At 38.4% G+C, this 6,117-nt stretch overlaps 1 pseudogene; it reads left to right on the top strand.

The window, feature by feature from the left end:
- Nucleotides 519-6,117, top strand: part of LOC104772815 — a 9,478-nt pseudogene continuing 3,879 nt past the window's right edge.

Genomic DNA, 6,117 nt, shown 5'->3' with positions numbered 1-6,117 from the left:
TTTTTTCTCAACACTAGTTTCAGGGGTAGTATAGGTACAAGGTGTTAGTCTAGTCATTACAAACAATTGTATGTTGCTTTTGTAATAAGGAAGCTTTTATGCAATATAAGAAGTTTTGAGGTTCACAAGATAAGAGTTACATGTTTATATATTAATAATGTCTATACAGCTTGGAAAATGTGGATAGAAATTATGAATATAAGATGTTTCTGTTTAAGTTTTAATCAGGACGTACGTTCGGCACATACATAAATAAAAAAAATAACACAAATTGGGAAGAAAAAAATAGGGGGACTAAATAAGTAATAACAAACATATATAATTAAATAATTACATATAAATAATGAATGATAAATGATACTTTAAAAGAATAATAATATAAGCTAAAAATTTTCATCTAGCATTTCAGTAAATTAATTCGTATAATTATCTAAAATATTTTAATTGATCTTTTCAGAAAATATAAACAAACGTGATTACGTACCAAAATTTGTGTCTGATTGTTTATTTATCAAAAAATGTCTCCCTACAGTTGCACTGCAGTTTCCTCTTCTTTTTTTTTTTTTTCTTGTTGAATATAGTAGTAAGTAAAACATACGTTTTGTGCATCACTTCGTCCACCAAGGGTGAGCAAAATATTAATAGAAGAAAAGTTATATATATTCAACAATTTCAATAATGTATTAATTTGTGTCACACGTTTGAGTTAAGGTATGAAAACATGAAAGAAAATAGTGTCAATAATGTAGTCCACATAATATAGTCAAGTTTATTTTTGTACTAGATTAGGATCCGTGCTAGAGCACGGATTGAAATTTTTTTTATTTAAATTATAATTTTACAGTAAAATATAATTTATATGATTGTTTTTAAAAGTTTTTTTGGATAAATTATTATATAATAAAATCATATGCTAAATATAATGGCTTGAAAAAAATACCTATTTTGTAAGTTTTATATTGTTAATTTTGTAATTTTATGTTTGAGAAATGATTATATGTTTGTTTTTTGTTTTTATTTTAATTTTTGAACATGTTTGGTGAATGTTTTTTAATATGATCCGTGCTTAGTTAAGATTTTATTTTCAACTGCAATAAGATCTCGTAAATCACGATTAAGTATGATAAATTGCCAATATTTTATTCTTTTTTACGTCTAACCATATATTTTTATGTTTAACAGTATATATTTTGTAACAATACATGGAATACTAAAAATTTTATTTTAAAAATTGTATTAATCAATGGAATATTCTCTTTAACCATATATTTTTATGTTTAACAGTATATATTTTGTAACAATACATGGAATACTAAAAATTTTATTTTGAAAATTGTATTAATCAATGAAATATTCTCTTTAAGAAGATTTTTTGGGATATTGTTAAGTGTATTCATATAGACCAATTAATCAATAACCTTTTTTTGTAACCAACCTATATTTAATCTATAACCTATTTTGTAACCAACTTTTAAAAATTATATAGTTTACAAAAAAAATTGTATACTTCCATTTTATTATATAGGAGATTTGATTTAAGACGTCATGTCGACGTGTCCATACGTAGCTCCAATTTAAACTTGTTTCCAACCAAACACGTACTTCCAATAAATCACTATAAATAGTCAAACCTCTCTTAGATCTTTTCACATATGCAAAACAGAGAGATATCGATTAGAAAGAGATCATAAAAAATGGGGTTGAGTGTTCATCATCCTCTATGCAATTTCACTCGTCAGTCTTTTCTTCTATATGTGTTTTTAATTTCAACATTTTCCATTGTAGCTTCAGCTTCGCTTTCTCTAAATACGGACAAAGAAGCTTTGATCTCGTTTAGGTCTCACATAAGCTGTCAAAAACCTTATTCGGTATAAAAGGTTTTCTTATTTCTCAAGTTGTGTTGGCAAAGCCTTATATACAAGTACAATATTTAACCTAATACCAAAGTATGGAAATAACCCAAATATACAACATTTATATGTTAATTACATAGATGAGCCCTGGCTCATAATACCCCCCACAAGCTGGAGTATGGAGATCACGAATATCCAGCTTGAGAAAAAACTCATCGAACTCCTTGCGACCAAGAGCCTTTGTAAGAATATCAGCCAACTGAAACTTAGTCGAAACATGCTGAGGAGCAATAACACCCTTAACAATCTCATCCCGAACAAAATGATAGTCCGACTCAATATGTTTCGTTCGTTCATGGAAAACATGATTCTTACTCAGGTGAATAGCAGCCTTATTATCACAATGAAGTGGCACAGGAGCAGAACAATCAACGCCCATGGAGACAAGAACCTCCCGCAACCACAAAATCTCACAGACAGTCTCCGACATGGCCCGGTACTCTGCTTCAGCCGAAGACCGAGAGACAACATCCTGTTTCCGTGTCTTCCAAGAAATCGGAGAACCACCCAATTGAATAAACCAAGCCATGAGTGATCGCCGTTGCAACGGACAACTATTATAGTCAGCATCACACCAAGCCGAGAGAGAAAGATCAGTAACAGCTCGAAGCAAAATTCCCTGACCCGGATTCCCTTTGAGATAACAAACAACCCGACAAGCTGCCTGCCAATGTCTGGGACAAAATATGAATGGCATAGGAGAGATCCGGGCGAGTGACAGCAAGATAAATGAGGCGACCAACTAAACGTCGATAACGAAAAGGATCAGGTAACAACTCACCGTCGACTATAGCCAAGTGATGATTTTGTTCTAACGGATGAGAAACCGGTTTTGCACCGAGTAAGCCCGTGTCAGAGATAATATCAAGCGTGTACTTGCGTTGAGAAAGATACATGCCTGTCGAATTTCGAGCCACTTCAATACCCAAAAAATACTTAGAAATACCAAGATCTTTCATATGAAAACAGGAACTCAATTATTCTTTAAACGCAGTGATTACCATAGCCGAGCTCCCGGTAACAATAAGATCATCAACATACACAAGAACGTGAATGCGACGATCATCAGCAGCAAAAATGAACAAGGAGTAGTCCTTGTGACTCTGAGTCAAACCATAGTCCTTAAGAGCAGTCGAAAGCTTCGAAAACCAGCAACGAGGCGCCTGTTTGAGACCGTAAAGGGACTTGTGTAGACGGCAGACTTGTGTTTTATCAGCAGTACGGAAACCCGGAGGAGGACGAATGAAGACTTCTTCTTCCAAATCCCCATGTAGAAAGGCATTATGGACATCCATTTGATGTACCTCCCAATCTCGAGAAACCGCAACCTCCAAAAATGACCGCACCATCGTCATCTTACAGACAGGTGCGAAAGTCTCTTTATAATCGAGACCCTCAGTCTGATGATTACCGAGAACCACAAGACGAGCCTTGTAACGCTCAAGCGTTCCATCAGATCGGTACTTCAAAGTAAACACCCATTTGGAACCAAGGGCTTTCTTCCCTGGAGGCAAGGTTTCAACCGTCCACGTACCTTGGTTTTCAAGAGCTATGATTTCAACACGAACTGCTTCACGCCAATTTTCATCTTCAAAAGCCTCAGCATATGTGCGAGGAATAACACCCACAGTGATCGCAGCAAGAAACGCACGATGATTGGCCGAGAACTGAGAACAATCCACATACGAGTCAATCAGATACCAACCAGATTCAAATAAAACATCCTCATGTTCCAAATGAGTCGTGTTAGTCACGTAACCATCAAGACGTTTAGATTTAAACTTCTCACGACATCCTCTTCCCATAGGAGCACCAACATCATTATCATCATTAACAGAAGAGATAATACACTCATAGGTCTCAGCAGAGACATCGGGAGAAACAGGGGATATCGGAGAAAACGAGTCATCACTCTCTGGTGAAGACAGCGTAGGACTCACAGAAGGAGATGCCGGAGAAGAGACATCCGGTATAGTAGGATCAGTGATGATCCCCGAGACCTCAACACGAGGACTATCAGCAGGTACAACTGCAGTAGGCAGAGTCGGAGCCAAAACTGGCGCCAAAAAATCATCCTCATCATCCGGTATAGGAGAGCAAGAAGTCAAAGGAGTCAAGGGAGTAGGAGACTCCAAAGAATTCTTAGCAAAAGGATATTCATTCTCAAGAAACACAAATTCACGGGATGTAGAAATCACACCACTCTCAAGATCATATATCTTCCAACCCTTCTTCCCGTAAGGGTAACCAAGGAAAACAGAGCGATTGCTCCGAGAAGCAAACTTATCGCCGCCATGTCGTTGATTATGAGCATAGCATAAGCAACCAAACACTCGTAAATGATTCATAGGCGGTAGTCTGTTGTATAGCATCTCGAAAGGAGTCTTACCTTGTAAAACCACCGTAGGCGTTCGATTAATTAAATAACTTGCGGTAAGAACACAAAAGCTCCAAAACTCCACCGAAAGATGTGCTTGAAACCGCAAAGCCCGTGCAACATTAAGGATGTGTCGATGTTTCCGTTCGAGTCTCCCGTTCTGTTGTGGAGTACCAACACAAGAGGTCTCGTGAATTATGCCTTTCTCGCTGAAAAACCACCGAGACTGAGAAACTCGGATCCATTATCACTTCTAATGGTTTTGACTTGCTTGGCGAACTGTTGTTCAACCATAGAAATGTAATCGCGCAGAGTAGAGGCAGCATGAGACTTGTTTGGCAATAGATACAACCACACAGCACGAGAATAATCATCAACAATGGTGAGAAAAAATCGAGAACCACAGATTGTCGTTGTCCGATACGGACCCCACAAATCACAATGAACTAGATCAAAAACCGAAGAAGTTTTATTATTGCTCAAAGGAAAAGAGTCTCGTGTTTGCTTGGAACGAATACAAACGTCACATGTTTTGGAATCAAAAACATTACTACTACTACTAGAAACAGAAAACTGCATCAGCTCCATGGTCGTAGATGAGGGGTGTCCCAAGCGACAGTGCCATACGTCCTTAGTTTGGTGATCCAAAGCTCTTGTTACCGCTGCAGAGGCCATCCCTCGATAAAAATACAAACCATTGTCCTGTTCACCCGCTCCAATCACCGTCTGTGTGATGCGGTCCTGAACAACACGAATCTTATCAGATATCTGAAAGATACAGCTCCTATCTCTAGTTAACTGAGAAACCGATATGAGATGACATTGCAATCCATCAACAAAAAACACATTCAGTAACCGAAGATGAGACCCAAGAGAAACTGTCCCTTGCTTAGTCGAAATAGTGAACCGACCATCCGGCAATTTTATGAACATTGGTGCCATATCACAAACATCCAACAGAAAGTCAAGACTACCCGTCATATGATTCGATGCACCGGTGTCAATGATCCAAGATTCAATGAAAAACTTACCCGAAAGATGATCATTAGTACTAGCTTTCCTTGTATTGAGCATCTCCTTTAGCTTTTTCCACTCTTGATCACTCAAACCACTAAACCCCACACGATCTGCCTCTGTGATCGATGTTGAGCCCACAAACGCTGGTGAGGAAGTCGCGACATGATGAACTTGTGACGTCTCAACACGCTTTAAAGGAAGAGTAGTCACCCGACGATCGACAGCGGAAGGATTAGAACCACCGCGCAGAGTAGTTGGAAGTTTAGAACGTGGGCGATCGCCCCACCACCATGGATAACCGATCTTGCGAAAGCAATGATCAGTTAAATGTCCTTTTCGCCCACAACTCGTACATAACGCAGACGGATCACGTAATGGTGATGACCCAGCCATACGAGGAGCAGTTTGAACAGCAAAACTAGCTCCTTCATTTCGTGTTCCCAACAATCGACTAGCACGCTTAGATTCCTCATCTTGCGATACAACCTGATATGCCTCATCCACCGACGGAAGTGGATCACGGGAGAGAAGAGAAGACTTGACAGCCCCAAACAGACTTTCATCAAGCCCCATCAAGAATTGATGCAGCTTATCTTCTTCCCGTTCCTTCGCAATTTCTTCAACCGTCTTGGCACGTTGAAAATCCGCAAGACTCGTCCATAGCTTGGTCAGCGTCCCATAATACGCTTCAACAGCAGATCCTTTTTGCTGACAATTGGCCAATTCAGTCTTAATCCGTTGTACTCTCTGTCCATTCTTAACAGAAAATCGCTTTTGTATTTGAGACCATAGGTCATGAGCAATTTCATG

Source organism: Camelina sativa, chromosome 20 (assembly GCF_000633955.1).
Source record: "Camelina sativa cultivar DH55 chromosome 20, Cs, whole genome shotgun sequence".
NCBI classification, from domain to species: Eukaryota; Viridiplantae; Streptophyta; class Magnoliopsida; order Brassicales; family Brassicaceae; genus Camelina; species Camelina sativa.
The sequence above is the reverse complement of the archived record's forward strand: the minus strand, read 5'-3'. Positions and strand labels throughout refer to the sequence as shown.